The sequence below is a fragment of the Nyctereutes procyonoides genome, unplaced genomic scaffold (assembly GCF_905146905.1).
Source record: "Nyctereutes procyonoides isolate TBG_1078 unplaced genomic scaffold, NYPRO_anot_genome, whole genome shotgun sequence".
In the NCBI taxonomy this organism is placed as follows: Eukaryota; Metazoa; Chordata; class Mammalia; order Carnivora; family Canidae; genus Nyctereutes; species Nyctereutes procyonoides.
Genome location: NW_026575122.1, coordinates 31,840,520 through 31,860,717, shown reverse-complemented (window position 1 = coordinate 31,860,717; position 20,198 = coordinate 31,840,520).

The window sequence follows — 20,198 nt, the reverse complement described above, 5'->3', positions numbered from 1 at the left end:
GTCTTGATTTTCTCCTTTTTTTCTCTCACACCAATATTCTTTAAAAGTGTCAAGATCATGAACCACAAAAGAAGACTTAGCAATAGTCACCTATCAGAGGAATCTATAAGAGGGCAGTGACGAGACGCAATGTGATATCCTGGATTGGATTTTAGAAAAGAAAAAGGAAAAAAAAAAAGAAAGAAAGAAAGAAAAGAAAAGAAAAAGGACATTAATGGAAATGCTAGGGAAATCTGAATAAAGTCTATAATTTAGTTAACTATATTGTACCAATGTGAATTTCTTAGTTTTGACAACTGTACTACAGTTATGTAAGATGTTGACATTAGGGAAAGCTGGCTAAAGGGATTAAGGGAATTCCCTTCATTATCTTTACAACTCTACATCTAAAGTCATTTAAAATGAAAAAATAATAATAATGAAAGTTGTGATTACGTGCGATAATGCATGTGAAAATCTTTATAAATTTTATAGAGTTGTCACTATGTTAGGCACTATGATTATGTACATAATGATAATGAAGAGCAGTGCTTTAGAAGATGATAGTGTGCTTAACAACTGGGTGGTTTGGGGCGCCTGGATGGCTCAGCTGGTTAAGCAGCTGCCTTTGACTCAGGCCATGATCCCAGGGTCCTGGGATTGAGTCTTACATCGGGCTCCCTGCTCAGCGGGGAGCCTTCTTATCTCTCTACCACCCCTCCCTGCTTGTGATCTCTTCCTCTCTCATGCTCTCTTTCTCAAATAAATACATAAAATCTTAAAAAAAAAAACAATTGGGTGATTTGAATTGGTCATCTAGCCAAATTAATCAAATAGCCTCAGTGTAGCCCACACCTTTAAGTGAAGACAATTTTGAGTCCAGCTTCCAGATGGCCCTCAATGAACCTCACCTCTTGGCCTTTACACCCTTCTGAAGTTTCCTTCTACACTGAATAGGACCAACCTGTATAACCAGTAGAACAGTGACGAAATGATAGAGGATGATTTCCAAGTCTAGGTCATTAAAGACATGACTTTCACCTTGCTATCCTAGAGTGATGGTCCTAGAGGAAGTCAGCCACCATATTTTGAGGATATACCAGCAGTTCATGGAGAGGCCCATGTAGGAGAAACTGAAGCTTCTTGCCAACTTCCAGCACTATGTGAGTAAGCCTTCTTGGAAGCAGATCCTCCAGGCCCAGCCAAGTCTTAAGATGATGCAGCCCTTATAAATGCCTTGTTTGCAACCTTATAAGACCCTGAGGCAGAAACATCCAGCTAAGCCACATCTGAATTCTTGACCCAAAGAAACAATAAATGTTCATCGTTTTACACCATTAAGCTATGGAGTAATTAATCGACACTAAAAGATAACTAATACAACAGTCTTTTTAAAATAAGCAATAAAAATTTATCTAAGATACTATATAACACAAAGCCAATGATCTGAAAATAGACAAAAACAAATAATATTCTGGTAATAGTCTGGTGAGAAACGTAGCACATTCTATTTTTTTCTTTTTCCTTTCCTTTCCTTTCCTTTCCTTTCCTTTCCTTTCCTTTCCTTTCCTTTCCTTTCCTTTCCTTCCCCTTCCTTTTTCTTTTCTTTCTTTTGTTCTTGTTTTCTGTTTTATTTTTTATGTCCAAGTTTCTGTTTACATAGAAAGTAGATTTTTGCTACTCTTCTAACAATTGCCTTTAAAGAGTGTGCTTCTTTCTACTACAGATCTTTTTGCTGGTGTTGTTTTGTTTGTTTGTTGTTTGCAATCACCAAAATATCAGTTATCCTCTTCTGGAAATACTATTCAGGAATCTTAGACGTGATGTTTCTCCACTCAAAATTTGAGCAGGAAAAGTATAGTTTTGGGATTTAAGATTCTGGCTGCTGCTTTCCATTTCCAGAACTGTGGTTTGGGAGAGGTTCAAATTCTATCTTAAGTGTTACAAGTGTCCACTTGTAAAATGAAAGGGGAAAACAAATGCTATCTGTGCTTCCTGAAGCTTCCTAACGTCTCAAGACTACTTTAGAAAATGAAAGCATCATATAGCTTGCTTCTTTTGAATGAAATAATTTAGCCTCACTTAATTCAGATATAAGTTGTAAATATCCCAGAACAACCATTCCTCAATCACAGTTCTCTGGAAACAGGCAAAACCAGAGACTTAACAAATTTGTAAATGGCATAAAACTACCTTTGGTGTCTGCAAAGCAAAAACGTTTGTCTCACTGAATGGCCTGTGTTTTGTGACGCTGAGGTTCTACATTTTATCCTTTATAATTCTTTCCGGAATTGGTTTTTTAAAATTGAGAAGCAATTTAGTGCACTGCAAAGCCTTGCTCTATTAGCCCAGGCCAACATTCATGACACATTTTAATAGAATAATGGGCAGTTGGGCATCTAAACTTTACCCTGCTATGGATCATTTTTGGCAGCTGTGCTTTTTATTCATCAGTCTGATTGAAACTGCTTTCCTGACAGAAGCAAAGATACTCTTCTTTGTTCAGGATTTCCATAAAAGGCAAAATGGAAGTCTTTGCAGACAGACTGGCGTGCCTGAATAAATTTATTTTCCTAGGCTTCTAGCCACAACAGTGAGCAAACAAATGCCTCTTACCTACATCTTTATGTACACTACAGGAGAGCAAATGTATAGGATTAAATAATACTCATTTCCTTTGACTTCCTCCTACTGTTTTAAGTCATTGCCCAAACTTGCGTTTTTAAATATTTCCTTATAATTCTTAAGACTAAGCCCTAGGCTATTTGAGCAATATATGGCTCTGGGTGTGTTTGTGTCTATGTGTGTACACATTCATTGTCTATGATGTTGGGGGAGGAGGACTGTTTTTTTCCTTTTTTTAATCCTCTTTCTTTATAGAGAACAGACCTCAAAGGGTTTCCTTCCCTAGCTTCTTAATGTCTTTTCCAAGCATAATGATTCTAGACAGACCAAGCAACTGACCAGTGATCCATTGTGTTTTTAATCATTTACAGTCGGATTCCTACATGGTGGTGCCTAGTATTTGGTTTTGAAGAATGCCTTCTTGGGGACCACATTCAATCCAGCATTTCTGAGCAATAAATTACCTGTGTTTGGGGGCCCTTGACAGCCTGCATTATTTTGCCCTTGTTGAAAATAATGGATGATTTGGAACAATGCTCCCTTTTGAATTAAAATATAAAGGGTTTGAATTTCAGAGTTCAAGATAATGAGTAAGCCCAAGAAGCACTCTGGGCCCAAGTCTCCCCAAGAAAGGAAACATGGGGGGCAGTGGGCAGTGAAGACATGGGGAAGAGAAGGCATAAACATCAGCATTTGTACAGACACATTACTTGTTTGTTTTTTTTTCAGGGCTGGGAAAAGGATTTTGTATCCTGCCTGCCCCAGATGTTCAGTCAACTATATAGTTATAGTTATACTAACATGAGGCAGAGCAGAGCTTTGTGCGAATATTATGATCATCCAAATCACCCAGGAGAAATCTGTGGTCTCCTGTATGGCTGGTTAGCTAACCTCTATCTAGCCTCAACCTGGGCAGTCGGGGGGAGCGGCAGCAGGCAGAGGTGCTGCAGCTGTTGGCACTGTGGATAGATCACAAGGGAAAATGCTTTTGTTTTGTTTTTAAAGATTTTATTTATTTATTCATGAGAGACACAGAAAGAGGCAGAGACATAGGCAGAGAGAGAAGCAGGTTCTACGCAGGGAGCCCAATGCAGGACTCGATCCCAGGACCCCAGGACCCCAGGACCACAACCTGAGCCAAAGACAGATGCTCAACCACTGAGCCACCCAGGTGCCCCGAGAAAATGGCTTTTAGTTGAAAATGCATCTGTTAGCTCATTGGTGAAAATTCATAATCAAATAACAAATGATAATACTATTATTTAAATGCTTAGAAGAAAAAACAATTATTTTCATATGTAAGTATATATGTGCATATAGGCAGTCCCCAGAACAGGAAATAATCCCAAAGTAATGATGTCACTTAGAAATAGGACTATCTTTGGACATATAAATAATGTTAAGTAGTGGCTAGGTTTTAGTCTAAGCAAAAGTGATCTGAATTGGCAGCTTAGTGAAACTAGAGTTTTAAGATTTAAGAGTTAAGATGCTGTCCAGTGGCAATATATCACAAGGGGTAAGAATCAGAGATACTGGGGGTGCCTGGGGGGCTTAATCAGTTAAGTGTCCAACTCTTGATTTTGGCTCAGGTCATGATCTCAGGGTCCTGGGGATGGAACCCCATGTGAGCTCTGTGCTCAGGGCAGAGTCAGCTTGGGATTTCTCTCTCCCTCTTCCTCTGGACCTCCCCCTTTAAATAAATAAATAAATAAATAAATAAATAAATAAATAAATAAATACTTAAAAAAAAGATTCAGAAATACTTACTTTGAATCCAGTCTCCCACACTCACTGATAGTATAACTTTGGGAAAGTTTTGTGACTTAGTCTCCTGGGTCGGTATATTACAGGGATCAGCAAACTACGGCTTGTGGGTGAAATCTGGCTCATCACCTGTTTTGGTCTAGCTTGCGAGTTAACTTTTTAAAATATTTTGAAGTGTTAAGGAAGGATGATCATTCATAACATGTGAACATTGTAGGAAATTTATATTTCATGATCCATAAGGAAAGTTTAATTGGAACATGGCCATGCTTATTTGTTTGCATATTGTCTGCTTTTTGTGCTACTGTTTTTCTGTAAGGCAGAAGGTTATGATCAAGACCACACAGAAATGAAGATATTTAATCTGTAGCACTTTGCAGAAAATGTTTATCTAGCCCTACTATAATATCTATCTTATGGCGCTGTCATGAGATTTGAGTATTATATAAAGTGTTAAAATAAACGCAGGGAATCAGAGTGAAGAAGCTCTGGGCTAATGCTGCCCCTGAAAACAAATATGTGGCTGTGTGTGTAGATGTCATGAAGAGAGAAAACAAAGACAGAGCTGGGAAATAATTCCAACATACTAGCATTTCTATTCAATTTCCAAGAATGAGTGATAGTGTCAGAGGGTGTTTACAGAAAAATGGAAATGTCCCAATTTTTTTAATCTGGTTTAACCTAACTGCAACTAGACTATAAGTTCCCATTAACTAATTCAACATCTATTTTAATAAGAGGTAAAATTTTGCTATAAGCAATACTTCTCTATTAGTCGTTGTTCTTATAATTGAATATTTTATGGTGGGAATCTGTTTAAATTAAGAGAAGCACATCAATGTGTCTAATAATGAAAAAAACACAATCTGAAGATACATTTCAAGACCAAATTTTTCGTTAAGGAAGTTAAGAATGATGAATGAAATGTAAGGATACTTTCAAAGATAGAGTTTCTCTCCCTCCCTTTGCAACACTACAAGCTGCACTATATTGAGAGCTTCCTCTGTCAGATGCTATATAGAAATTTATTTTTAATTTTTCTGACAGTTTTGTGGATAAGTTAGAAACTGGGAATAAGAATAGTTAATTCTACCAATGTGGCAATCTCATATAGATTTAGGCCAAAGGAAAGCATAATGGACCTTTGGGATGTATCCCCACCCTTTCTGCTTTGGTATGGCCACAAGGGGCCTATAATTAACCTTGGACTCATCTCTAATGGAAACATGTAGCTGTGTTCCTAAATGAGTTTCTATTGTAATTGTAATTACTATTAAATCAATAACCATAGCAAAAGTAGTATAAATATCACTATTAGTAGTAATGCTCACTTATTGGCTCATCCATAGACATTTATGGGCCGCTACATAACGCACATTGGATTAGGGTCCGGATACACAATGGAAAACAAAACAAAGTCCCCACCCCATGACTCTTAGATTTTATTAAACAGAGGCAGATAAACATCAAATATTTTTTTAAAATAACTAGAAAATAATCACGACATATTAAGTCCTATGACTGGCTATGTTGTAAGAGAAAGGAGAAAAACCCTTTTGATTAGGTGGTCGGATTAAGCTAAGAGTAGAATAAGAGTCTAGGTTGTCACCCCAGAGAAATTTATGTTTGCATCTGAAAGACTCTCTCAGCTGGACAAAAGGCTTTAAGAATATTAAAGGTCTTGTCCAAAAGATCTGTATATTCAACCCAAAGTAGAGTGAAGCCTGTCTCAGAAAGATCTATGGGTGTGACTTTGTCTCATGTAGTCAACTACGATAAGATTTATAAGAAACCCAGAAAGCTATTAAGAGAACTATAATTGTTAGAAGCACCTGCAGCTGTGACTGAATTAGACAGACATCATTTACATTGAAAAAAGATCTCTGGGTCCCCAAACTTTCATGAGCAGGAAGCAGACCGAATAAGCTTCTCAGCCACCAAACAGGTGATGTCTAAAGAAAAGGAAGATGACTCAAGGGGTATGGGAGCTGCTTGCAGAAAGGAGAATAGAGTCCTGATCAAGGACTGCAAACAGGTGCTCAGCTAGACTTCATAGTTGTACTAACCAGTGACTACTAAAGACTTCTCTTCTGCCCAGTTTTTCAGTTGCAATTACCCAATCACGGGGTCTGTGTGTAGAAGGGGTGAAATGGGGAGGTCAAATAACTTGTCTTTTCATTCACAAGTCTTCAAATCAGAAGTCATTTTTGAAAAACTGTGGCTAAGGAACTTGCCCTGAGAAACTCGTCTTACTCCATTGCACTTCAAAATAATTTGGATGATGAAATATTCGGGACCTGGACCTGAACCTGACTCCATAATGGGATAAGACTTGTGGGGATCTTGGGAAAGAATAAGTTCACTCTGCATGTAGGAGAATTTTCAATTCTTAAGGTCTAGAATTTATTTTTAATTCAGTCCTCTTCTCCTCCTTCAAACTCTTGTTAACCATTTTGTACTGTCTCTATAGTTTGCCCTTTTCTAGAATGTCATATAGTTGGAATCCTTTAATGTTTAGCTTTTCCAGAGACTCTTTCACTAAGCAATATGCACTTAATTTCCCACCATGTCTTTTTCATGGCTTGATTATCTTGTTATTGCTAAATAATATTCTGTTGAATACTCATCCATTCTTCTTCTGAAGGACACCTTGGTAGTTTCCAGTATTTTGACAATTATGAATAAAGTTCCTATAAGCATTCAATGTGCAGGTTTTTGTAGAGAAAAAAATTTTAACTCATTTAGATAAATACCTAGTGGCACAGTGGCTGGATCACATGGTAAGACCAAATTTAACTTTTTATGAAAATGCCAAACTGTCTACTAATGTGGCTGCATGCCCCAGTAATGAATGAGTTTTACCCCATATCCTCCCTAGCATTTGGTATAACCAGTTTTGTTCCTGTTTTTGTTGTTAAATTTTTATATGTTTTATATAGGCAATCATGTGATCTATGAACAAAGGGAATTTTTTTTTTCCTTCTCAATCTTCCAAACCTTTCTTTACCTGTCTTGCCTTATTGCACACCACAGGCCTTCTACTATGATTCTGAATAGGAATAGTGACAGGAGCATCCTTGTTTGTTCCTGATCTGCGGGGGAAAGCACCTAATTTATCAACATTCAATATAATGTTAGTTATACAGTTTTGGGTAAATGTTCCATATCAAAGTGGAGGAATTTCCCCTCTGTTCCTAGATTGCTGAGTTATTTTTAATCATGAATGGGTCTTGGATATTGCCAAATGCTTTCTATGCATCCATTGATATGATAATATGATTTTTCTACTTTAGCTTAGTGATGTGGTGAATTACATTAATTGATTTTCAAATTTTGAACCAGACTTGAACACTTTGGAAAAATCCCACTTGGCTGTATTGTATAAATGTTTAATATACTGCTGGATTTGATTTGTTAGTATTTTGTTGAGGATTTTTGCATCTATGTTCATGAGAGATATTAGTCTCTAGTTTTTCTTTCTTGTTATGTCTTTTTCTGGTTTGAAAAATTTACAAGTCTGTCTTCATTTCTTCCTTGATTTCTTGCTTTGGGTTATTTCTTTTAAGAAATTCAATTTGAAAAAAAAAAAGTTCCAATTTGAACCTGTTCTTTTTTTTTTTTTTCATTTGTAAACTTTCAGCTTGTTAATTGAAAATTTTTGCATGTGGTCATTATTGCCAGTATTTTGAAGTCTTACAGTGATCTATAAGGGATCTACTAAGTGGCCTTAGTGTGGTCATTTTTTAAAAAGATAATTGTGCTGGGCATTTTTAGAATTTTTTCATTTGGAAACTTAAGTATTTTAGTTTTAGAATTTTTTTTCATATTAATTGTTTACTAATTTCTTCCCTTCTGTTATCTTTTCCTGGAACTCTTTTTGGTCAGCCTTTGGACTTCCTGGACTGACCTATTAATATTCTTATTTTTTTGTGTCTATTGCAACTTCCATTTAATTTTGTTCTGCTTTCTCTGAGGATACCTTGGTTTTATCATATAGCTCTTCAGAAGAATCTTTCATCCCATTTTCATATTTCTAGTTTTCAAGACCTCTATTTAGCTGAAAGTTCCATTTTTATAATATCCTGTTGAGTGCAATGACTTCTCACTTATCTGAGAACATAAATAATAGTTTTAATTATAGCTTTTGTCTGTTCTCTGCATCCCCTGTTTTCTCTGAGTTCTTTTTTTTTAATCTCTCTCTCTCTCACTCTCTCTCTCTCTCTCTCTTTGGTGCTTTTATTTCTGAGTGGCACTTCTCTCAATAGCCAGAGATTTTGTTTTCTATTCATTTTTAAGAGAGAGGCATTAGAAGACTAAATGGAAGCTCTGTGTAAGGGGATGGAAACTTCCAGCTGAGAAGCTTGTCCTTGAGAATGACTTATTGGGAATCCTTTAATTTCATATTGGAAACCCCACCTTACCACCCACCCCAAGGCTTTCCATTTCTCCCCACCACCAGAATAACGAAACAAAACAAAACAAAACCCCTCTAATCTCCTGGTGGCCACATATGCCAAGAGATAGCAGGGTGCTAGTAGCTGCACAGTTCAATGTATAGATTTTTATTCAATCTTCTATTTTCAGTTTGGCTCCTCTCTTCTGCTTCTGCTCTACCTCCTGTCCCTGAGCCCAGGACCTCTTGTTCTGATTCAGAATGAACCAGCAGTCACCTATCAGACTAGGGATGGGTGAGTCTGTTGACGGAACACACCAGAGGAGAAGATCTTACCTGTCTCTGTAGAGACTCCCCACCACATCTTCCCCTGATTTATGTGATCCTGTCCCAGGATCTGGAGAGAAAACTAAGCTCAGTTCTCATTGCCTTTTTCTCTAGTCAACTTTCTTAGCTCTACTAACTTCTCCTATTTACTTTCCATTTACTCAAGCACTTGCTACTTCAGTCTTTTATTGTCTCCTCTTGCATTATCTTTCTTCTGTGTTTTTACCATTTCAGATTCCTTTACTTTATGAGGTATTGGCAGTGGGCCGAAGTGAAAAGTATGTGTTAAATCTATGTTTAATCAGAAAGCTACCGGATTATTACAAACATATATATAAAAATGTTACAAGGATTTTATACTACTTTATTCCAGATATATCAAGAACATATGATTACAAATTTAACATGCATGCTGTTAATTTAAGCATAACCAAACTTTGGTTTAAGCACTCATGTATTAAATATCACAACTCTTAAACTGTATAGTTTGTATAATTATCTTTCCCTAAAGATGCTCTAATAAATAAAGGCAAAATGATTTCCCAGTTGCCTAACACTGAAAATTTATTATTTTCCTGTAATATCAGTTATTTGAGGTCTTATGAAATTCTATGGAAGCTGAATTTAGGGATATCAGAGCCCATACAAATCTTAAAGAGAGAAATCCTTTATATCCTTGTCTATATCGGGAGTCTGTATTTTCATTAAAGGAAAAAATGAAGTACAAGAATGTAACAAAGGACATCTTTAGATCTCTGGATATGCAATGAATCTTTCTCAATACTTTTCCAATATTTAAACCTCTTTTCAATTAACCTCCTCTACTTTTCCTTTTGGGGATCTCCCCACTGTATGCCAGGCCCACCTCCCCCTAAGAATGCAGAATGAATCCTCCCCTCCCCTTCCTGCTTCAATCAGGCATGGCCCAGCTGTGGAGTCATGAGAATGATGATGCAGGTCATGCCTTATTCATGAGGGCAAAAGGTCAAGAAGGTCCATGGAGACTCAAAGTCAGCTGGGGTCTGCTTAAGTGTCTCTCCCCAGATAAGGTGCCATGTTCTAATTCACACAAAGACTTAGTTTGGACTAACAATAGTTGTGGTCATTCAGACTCACCCCTCCTGAGGTTTGACATCTAAAGGTGCCCTGGTATGCACCTCTGTTCTAGCAGCATGTAGATCAGACTGAATCTGCAGCATTATCTTTGATGGGGCTCCTACTGCTAGTCCTCAGGTGGTCCTGAGTGTTTCCTATCATTTTTCTATACTTGCCACTCAATACTATTGTGAGTCCCCATACATTTTACTTTAGCTGAACACAACCAGAGTTGATGATGATTGCTTGAAATCAAAACTGATACAGAAATGTATTAATGCATGGATGAAATAGTATCATTTATAGTTTTTTGGGGGAAGTGGGATAAAAAAGGGAAGGGATGTGAAGAAAGAAAAGTTGGTAAAATTATTGAAAATGGAAGCTCTGATTCTATCAAAGACCTTCCCCTCACTATTTCCTTACCTTCCTGCCAACCCCAACCCTAGCTCTCTGACCTGTAGTCTAGTCACAGAAGTGTGATGGGACCTAGTGCTGGAGCCCAGAGCAGTTGCTTTGGTTGGCTTTATCCTGGGGTTGGCTCTGTCAACAGCAGTTAAGAAGAGACAATAGTATCAGGAGCGTGCAAAATGGTAGGGATCTGAGCATCAAAGCAAAGAACAATATTCAGCTTGAGGAAAGGTCACTTGCTTTTGATGTGGGAGCTGAGTGGGAAGAAGGATCTCAGACCATAGGCTTTTAAATGATGAAGAAACCAAATAGCAGTGCCTTTTTTAAAAAAAAATTGCTTTTTGGCAGAGGGCAGTAAAATGAGAGCTTGCAAAGTGAAATAAAAGAAAATAATCAAAAGTCAAAGTCTTTCCCTTAGGTCTGAGGCATCACAGAGACAGAAGATCCAGATTAAAATGAGCCATTTACCAGACACATGCATTATATTATTCACACCAGTATAGAATACTCATAACGGAGGGAAACGGAATTCACACAAAACAGGGTGAGCTTGGTTTCCTAGGTAGTGTTACCCATAAAGGGAAGAGCAGATAAGCAAATTCAATTTGGGAAATAATGACACAGACTATGAACTGGAAGCCACGTGACAAGCTGTTGATACAAAATAGAGCAAAGACTTTGTCATAACAGCCTATGCAATTGGAACCTTTCAAAATGACAGAGTACCCGCTGTTCTGTTTTGTTGGCTTTTCTTCCCCCTTAGTCTATAAGCCTCACTGGACAGTGATATACACCAAGGTATTTATTAAGAAAAAAAATAATATTCCAAAGTAAAGGTAACAGCCCCTTATGCTGTATTTGAGAAAATGAAATCACAAAGTCTGTGGAAGGGAGAGAAGATGAGCTGTGTACTGAAATAGGGTATGTAAAGAGTCTCCTTGCTTGGCACCTCATTAACTGCAATAGCAGGGTCCTGTGGCTAAACTGAGGATTTTTCTTCATTATTCAGTTCACTTAAAAGTCATCTATGGTCCTACTAATGAATGCACATAGCTTTAGCTAAGGTAATCAATTCAGAAGATATTTGGGAGGAAACTGCGCAGGCGCACCATGAAAGAATGAAACTGGTGACCTAGGACACACTGTGATTTATGTTGCCAATGCACACATTTGAATCATGGACTCTATCAAGCCGGAGAGCCCAGGGAGTTATTCGATACATTTTGTTGTTCACTACATATCTTTAAATAAACAGAACCTCTTACCTTAATATAAAATCAAGATTTTATTTCACCACAGGAAAACAGCTGGATGGTAATTGCTTACGTTTAGAGACTAAATTTGGAATGATGGAATTTCACTTTGAGATCCTCCGGGGGTAGTTTAAAGAGATAAGTTGCTATCCCCCAGACCAGTTGAAACTGAGGAAAAATTTTGCAACAAATTTTAAGAGTATGCTTGTGTTGGTCTGACCTAAAACATTGGCTCTCTGGTAAACACAAAAGGCATAAGATAGAGTGAGAGCACCAAGATACAAGCACCTGTCCTCCAGAGGCAGGCATCGGAGTAGGAGTCCCACAGGGGGCCCAATGGGGAGATGTAGCTTATCGATTGAGAGCCCATGTTGAGAGCCAGATGGGCAGGTGCTTCTGTTTGTAGGTTTATTTTTCAGAGTTGCTGCTTCTCATATGAGTGGCTTCTAGTAATTGTCCCATAATGTTTGGCAGCTACAAGTGGTTCATTATTTAACAGGGATTAATAATTCCTCAGAATAATTGCAGGTAGGTCATCTTCAAGAGTGATAAAAAACGTTTGGTCCTTTATTAGAAATGGTCCAGAAAATGAAAGACAAAAGTTAGTTTTTCTTTTTCTTTAACAGTTCGTTTTTCTGATGGTCATGGCAGAAAGTAAAATAAACAGTAAAATATTCAAGTAGTAGTAGCTCACCTCTCTGATGTGATGAATTGCATTAACAGTGATATTAGAAATAAAAAATAGGACATTACTTATTAATTTAGAGACTTTTCTGTGGTCTTAAGGTATAGTCCTCCAGAATGTCAAGGGGCAACCACAGCATAAACAAGACTTGAAAGGGATCATTCAGGTACTTCAGAGATCAAATGGATTTCAGATACCCTCAAGCATCAGAATGCACAGACGTGAATTGTGCCAGTCAGATCCTCAGCATTCCAGCCTATAACCATGAGCTCATTATTTAGTATCACTGATTCTCAGTGTTTTGTCAGTAATACAGGGTTAAAAATACATTCCTTATCTACCTTACAAGGCTGCTTAGAGTATTAAATAGAAAATAATATACAAGAAACTTCTTTGTGATGTCTCTATTACTGTAAAAAATAATGAACTAGTACTATTTCATGATAGATCCACATGCTAATTTTTAACTCTTCCCAGTAATTTCTAACTATCTTGTTTCCTAAAACACAATTACCAACAATGTCTACCAGGCCATTTTCAGTCAGCTAGGTTCTAGTTTATTCTTTGGTACTCAGTGCAAAAATACTGCTCTTACAACAAAATTCTATAATTCCCAAATTGACTTTTCCCAATGAATCTTAACAGAATTTATTATATCCATTGAAAGATAATATCATGTGTGTTCATTGTCTGTGCTTAATCTACTTCCTGCCATCCCAACTAATTCCTGAAAATATAGCCGTGTTTCAGATTTCCTTTCATCTTCCTATGGTATTGTGATGGGGAAAATAATAGTCTCCCAAAAATATACAAGGCCTAACACCTAGAACTTGTGGATATGTTATTTTACATGGCAAAAAGAGGTTTGTAGACATGAATAAATTAAGCATCTTGAGATGTGAGGATATCTTGAGTTATCCAAGTGAGCCTATGGTAATCACAAAGGGCCTTATAATAGGAAGGCAGAAAAATCAGAATCAGAGAAGACAATGTGACAACAGAAGCAGTTGAGTGATGTGGGGCCCTGAGCCAAGGAATGTGGGTGGCCTCTGTAAGGCAATCAAATAGACTCTCCCTGAGAGCATCTGAAAGGAAGACATCTCTGCTTACCTATTTTAAACTTCTGACCTCCAGATTTGTAAGTGAATAAATTGCTGTGCTTTAAGCCACCAGGTTTGTGGTAATTTGTTACAGTGGCAATAGGAAACTAATACAGCTTTTTCTATGTGTTTGTTTTTTGTTTGTTTTGTTTTATTTGTTGGTAGAGGGATGTTGTTATTAGCAGTATAGATTTTCCAACTGATTCAGGAAACCAAAGACAAAGAAAATGTCAAGTAGGAACGGTCTACCAAACCAAGAATGGCTATAATGACTTCCCTACTCCCCACCTAAATTAATAACAACAAATAGGAGTTTGTAAATTTTAAAGACTCAAGGAATATGAGATATATAAATGTTTGCTATAATATTTATCAGCTGAGAAATTTGGGGAATGATATAAATGGTATCTAAATATGGTAAACTCCAAGTTATTCAAAACTTTAGCTTTTGTTTTTATTTATCATATTTGTACCAGGCAATCATCTCCTATTTCACTTTTCCATCAATTCTGGAGGTATATATGGTTAATATCTCCCATCTCAATAGAGAAATTGGGGCTGAAACAGAATAAGTAGTGTATCAAGGCCACACAGCTCATAAGTATTAGTATTACATCTCCCCAATCATAGGAAGGTGAAATTATACTTTTATTTATTTTTATTTTATTTTAATATTTGTTTATTTATTTATGATAGACAGAGAGAGAGAGTGGCAGAGGGAGAAGCAGTCTCCACACCGGGAGCCGGATACGGGACTCGATCCCGGGACCCCAGGACCGCGCCCCAGGCCAAAGGCAGGCGCCAAACCACTGAGCCAGGGGTCCCCAAAATTATACTTTTAAATGCCAGTCATTTCCTTGTCTTTTTAACTCTCTTTTTTTTTTTTTTAATTTATTATTTTGTGCGTGTGTGTGTGTGTGTGTGTCCCAACACCTAGCATAGTGACTGCTACATGAGAGACAGTTTCCTGGTGGAATAAATAAATAGGTGACATTGCTATTCTGTGTCTAATTCTCAGGTTGAGGAGTGAACAATTCATTTGGTTTTAGGGCTCCAGCTATAGCATCTCATCTAATAAGTATGACCCCTTGACCTACATTCCATGATATCTGTGAAAATATGAAAAGGCCTTTGTTGAGATGTTCTTTTTTTTTTTTTAATGAATCATCTGAAATATAATAAGACATGTAGCTGTGAGTTTAAAATGAATTTCTGGATTAGTCAGAAGTCATTATTAAGTCAAATAATTTAATAACAATGACTTCAAAAAGAAAATAACCAGAAGATCTCCAACAATGTGGTAAGACATTCACAGGAATTAAATATTTAATCAAAAATATTCAATCAAAGTAGAATTGCTCCTGAAAGCCAGGCTGGACTTTTTTTCATGAATTAACTGGACAGATAACACAAACATTTGTCTAAGCCATTTTCTGAAAAATCACTTTCAACACCAATACAATAAAAATATATTATCCATGCTAATAGCAATGTCCCATCTGTTGAAGCACTTTACAATCTATTGAAAGCCATACCTGCAGAGAGTCTTATGATTCTGAATTCAAAAACAGTTGCAAGTTGAATGCATGTGACGGTATTACCTGGTAGGTAAGCCAAAAACTTCCTTTTTGTGGATTTCTTACAAAAAGAAAGGAACCAACCTTTCAAAATAAACTACCCTGAATCAGTCAGGGGCAAATTTTACTGAACAATGGACAATCTATCTCTAGCCAGTGAGGGGACTCTTAAGTTTTGAAGATATTGTAATATAACTGCTCTTTAAGATTAAAAGCTATTTCATATGAATATGTAAAAGATAAGCAAACAGTACAATCCAAAATTAAGTATATTTATAAGGAATGAGTGTTTACTCAACAAATTTAAATTATGTATCAACCCATCCAGTTAACAAGGAATGAAAGTAAAGGTGCAAATTTCCTTATAATAAAGGCCATTATTTAATATGAATATGTAAAAGATAAGCAAACAGTACAATCCAGAATAAGCCTATTTTCAAGTCAAATTTTCAGTAAAAATTTTGGGACAGATGATAATATCTTTAAATCCAATTCTAAGAATCTGGGACCCTGAAAATCTTGGGCAAATCTGCTAGAATCTCTAGGGAGATTCTGCTCAATTTGGTGCAATTAGCCCAACTTTATTAGATCCATATTAAAAAACAGAACAAACAAAAAAACCACAGCTGATCCATCTCAGACAGAATGCTGCCCCCAAAACCACATTTAAAATAAAATGTTTACATTGTTTAGTGTTTTTTTTAATTTGATTAATTTCCTCATGTATTTTTGTTACTAGTTGTATTTTCATGGCATGAAATATGTTTTTAAGAAAAGAATATCCTAAGTTCAACAGTTTGTCAGTAGAAAAATATAGTTAGATATGACAACATGGAAAAGGTCATTAGTTGGAGTATATGCATATGAGTAAGGCCACAGTGAACCTTTTTTTCAGCAAGAGTTATAGGAGGACAGAAAAGTCAATAAAGTGGTGTGATCTGAGCCAAAATGATGGAATAGAAAGACTTGAAAAGGACTTTGAAGAACGGGTAAGAGTTGGCTGCACAGAGAGGGGGTCAGAAGTATTTTCCAGGTTAGAGGAAGCTGAATAAAGATTTTGACTCAGAAATGAGCAAGATCCAGAACTGTGAGTAAACCAGTCAGTCTGGAACAAGGAGTTGTTTTCTCCTCTCATTTATACAATAAAAACTTAGTGAGTAACTATTAAGTTCCTAGCAGCATATAAGGTAAGAAACATGATGAATAATGTATTGTTCTTCCCTAAGTAACTTCATTGTTCAGCTAGAGAAATTCTGTTAGTAAGAAATTATGCGCAGCTTTCTGAAAGAGCAATGTGATTAGTCTGGCTTAGTCAGAGATTCCCAACAGGTGTGATGTATAGGACATTCTTGTTTCACCAGTGGGTTATATATAGGTGTGACAAGATAATGAACCCTTCATTCCTCTACTTGAGAGCAAAGAGATAATTTTAAATATTCAACTTTGTCTATGAGTTGCCATTTTCTTGAAAGCTTCAAATATTATCATTTTCTATGTATTTTGTGAAGTTAAAAAGAATCAGGAAATTGGCTTTACCAAACAGGTTGATATTTTGTCATAGTCAAAAAATTCCTAACACACAGCCAGACATGGTACATAAGTTCCATAATGTCACTACAGCTTCCTTTCATTTCTTTTTGCTTCATCATCCTTCATATATGGCTTCTTTTTTCATGGTTGTCATACAACTCCAAAATGGCTGCTCCATGTCTAGCTTCTCATTATACTCCAATTATGAAGGAGGGAATTATACCCATATTAGGAAATCAAAACTTACTCAGATATCACCAATGTTGCCATTGTTCTCGTTGATTAGAACTATGTCATATGAGTGGCTTTAGATTCCAGAGAGTTGGTTGTTAGTTGGATATAGGCTATTCAAAAGAAGGTCATAGTTGTTTTAATAAGAACAAAAAGGAGAAGGGTAATTGAGTCTGTTAGGTCTGCTTCAGAGACAAATTTATAAGCCAACAATCATAATGCAATGTATGAACTCAAGCAATATATAGAATGTCTTGGAAAAAAAGTTTAAGACCTACATTAATTTTGTCTGAGGAAGTAATATTTTATAAATGGCATGAAAATTAAATAGAATCTTGAGTCTAAAGAATAGAGTGTTGCTCAAATTAAGGCAGGACAAAAATCCTAGACAGTGAATGTATAGCTGGAAATTTGAGTTTGGTGGCCAAAATGTCAAACACATCTACATATTTGTTTGTTTGTTTGTTTTTTGAGACCCAGAAGCTTATATTGGTATAAAGAAACTCTGTATTTTGGAACCTGCTCTTTGTGGCTAGGGAGCCACCATTTCCTAGGAGAAAGATCTACTAAGAAAATTAGTGGTAGACCCCCAAAAGAATGTGGAGGATACCCACTAGGATGGCTTCTATTAAACAAAAAAAGACAAAACAAAAAAAAACAGAAAATAACAAGTGCTGGTGAGGATGTGGATAAATTGTCACCTTTGTGTGCTGTTGGTGAGAATGTAAAATGGTACAGCTGCAATGGGAAAGAGTATAGAGGTTCCTCAAAAAATTAAAAATGTAGTAATAAATGATATAGTTATTCCACTTTGGGTTATATACCCAAAAGAATTGAAAATAGGGTCTCAAAGAGATATCTGCACACCCATGTTTATAGCAACATATTTACGATAGCCAAAAGATGGAAGAACTCTGTGTCCATCAGCAGATGAATGAATAAGAAAAATATTATATATATATATATATATATATATACACACACACACACACACACAATGGAATATTATTCAGCTTAAGGGAGGAAATTCTGATACATGCTACAACAATGAAACTTGAAAACATTATGCTAAGTGAAATAAGCAAGTCACAAAAAAACAAAAACTGTATGATTCCCCTTATATGAGGTAATGCTTCACACTTCAACAATTTTCCATCATTCTAGAGCTCCTAGGATGTTTGAAGCAGTGTAAGTCTATGATTTTTATATATCACTTTATTTTTTACCAGTGCTTTCCCATATATTTTTCAAACATTAGCACTGGTAAAAGAGAAGTTCTAGAGGAGGGCGAAAATAGTGGCAGATGTTGTGTGATGTCCTACCTTGCCTGTGATGATTAAAACCATAGGGAAAATAGTGCTCCCACAGCCAAGTGCTGCTTTAGAGTTAACGTTATTATTCTAGAGACAGAATCAAAACAGAAATCTATCCCTTACCTACTTGGCTGGCAATTGGAAGTGACAAACACCTGAAGGAGAGATGAATTGTCTTTATGGATGCACATGGGCTTTTAGCAAGAAGAGTATGGACAGGAAGGAGTAAGAGAGGAACAATATCCTGGAAAAGGAAAGAATATGTGCAAAAGCATGGAGGTATGAGAGAAGATGATATTCTAGAACATGAACATAGTGCAGTATGGCAAGTTTTTAAGGTGCATAAGGAAGAGTTATTGGAAATGAGAACAGAAAGGTAGGCAGAGATGTTGAGTACCAATTAAATCGATGTATTTTCTGAAGTAATCTTTACAACTCTCCCTTGACAGAGGTACCATTAATGTCCTCATTTCTCAGATGAAAATGTGAAACTTGTGAAGATAAAGTGACAGTTAATATAGGAATTTTCTGGGCATCCCAGGTGGCTCAGCAGTTTAGCACCGCCTTCAGCCCAGGGCCTGATTCTGGAGACCCAGATCAAGACCCAGGATCGAGTCCCACATCAGGCTTCCTGCACGGGGCCTGCTTCTCCCTTTGCCTGTGTCTCTCCTTCTCCCTCTCTCTCTCTCTGTGTCTCTCATGAATAAATAAATAAAAATCTTTTTTAAAAAATATAGAAATTTCCGTCATTCTAGAGCTTTATACTCCAGGCAGCATGGTAATGAACTACCTGGCTCATGAGGCTATTGTCTTTTAGGAAAAAGACAATTCAAATTGGCCAACAGATAATACACTATTTGATCAATACAGCATCATCTAAATAGTCTTCTACAAAAATATAATGGCATTACCCACACACAATTTTCCAGCATCAGGAAATAGGTAGGTAGTATTTTTCCCAACTTGTAGGACCCCATTAAAGGAGTTCAGTGAGTTAAAAGAGAGCAATGAATGCTGGAAGTATAACTTGAATCCAGATCTTATATATTTTCTACTAAATCTCACTGCCTCATTTCTCCATGGCATTGTTTTTATTTGTTTGTTTGTTTGTTTGCTTTAATATCCATTGCCTGCTTATACCAGTCAGAGGATATGGCCCATTGTTTGGTCTCATCAGCAACCTTGTCAAAGACTTTGGCAGCAGATCATATCTCTGAGATGAAAACTAAAGCCACAAATGCTTCTCCTGGTGATTTCTATTTTTGATCGAAATGTTCAGTCCACTAAATCCCCAATCAAAGCTACTATGTGACTTTGAATTCCATCTCATTTCAAAAATACCTTTTATTTTACTGTAAAATTCCTCTGACTTCTCCTCTGTATCCTATTAATTTTTTTAAGTTATACAATAAATTATCAAGAGGCTTTACTGGAACTCTGATGAAGTATATAAAGAACTATTGACCCAAGTCCAAAAGTGGAAATGATTTAATATAGAGGAAATACAGAGTACCATCAGATAATACCCAGGTGATATGAATTTGGATACAAATTGAATTGTTTTAAGGAGGAGGAAGCCTTATTGAAAATTAATGGCTAATGCAAATTATAGAAAGTTTTGGAAATATTTGTATTAGATCATTTAAATACATCCATAATTAGCTGATTTTAATTAAGCACATACTATGTGCCAGGTAATGAGTTGAGCACTTTCTATTGGAGGTAAAATAGTTAACAGAGGGGATACACCAAGCCTGACAGGAAACAGAGCTGAAAGCCAACGTTAAGGGGTGATGGTGAACTCTCCTGCCCCATGTGCTATGTGACTCCAAGAATATTTACATCCCCTCACCTCTATCTCATGCAAGCAGAAGCAAAGGAGTCCCTGGAGCAAACAGAAAGGCAATAGTCTGAGACA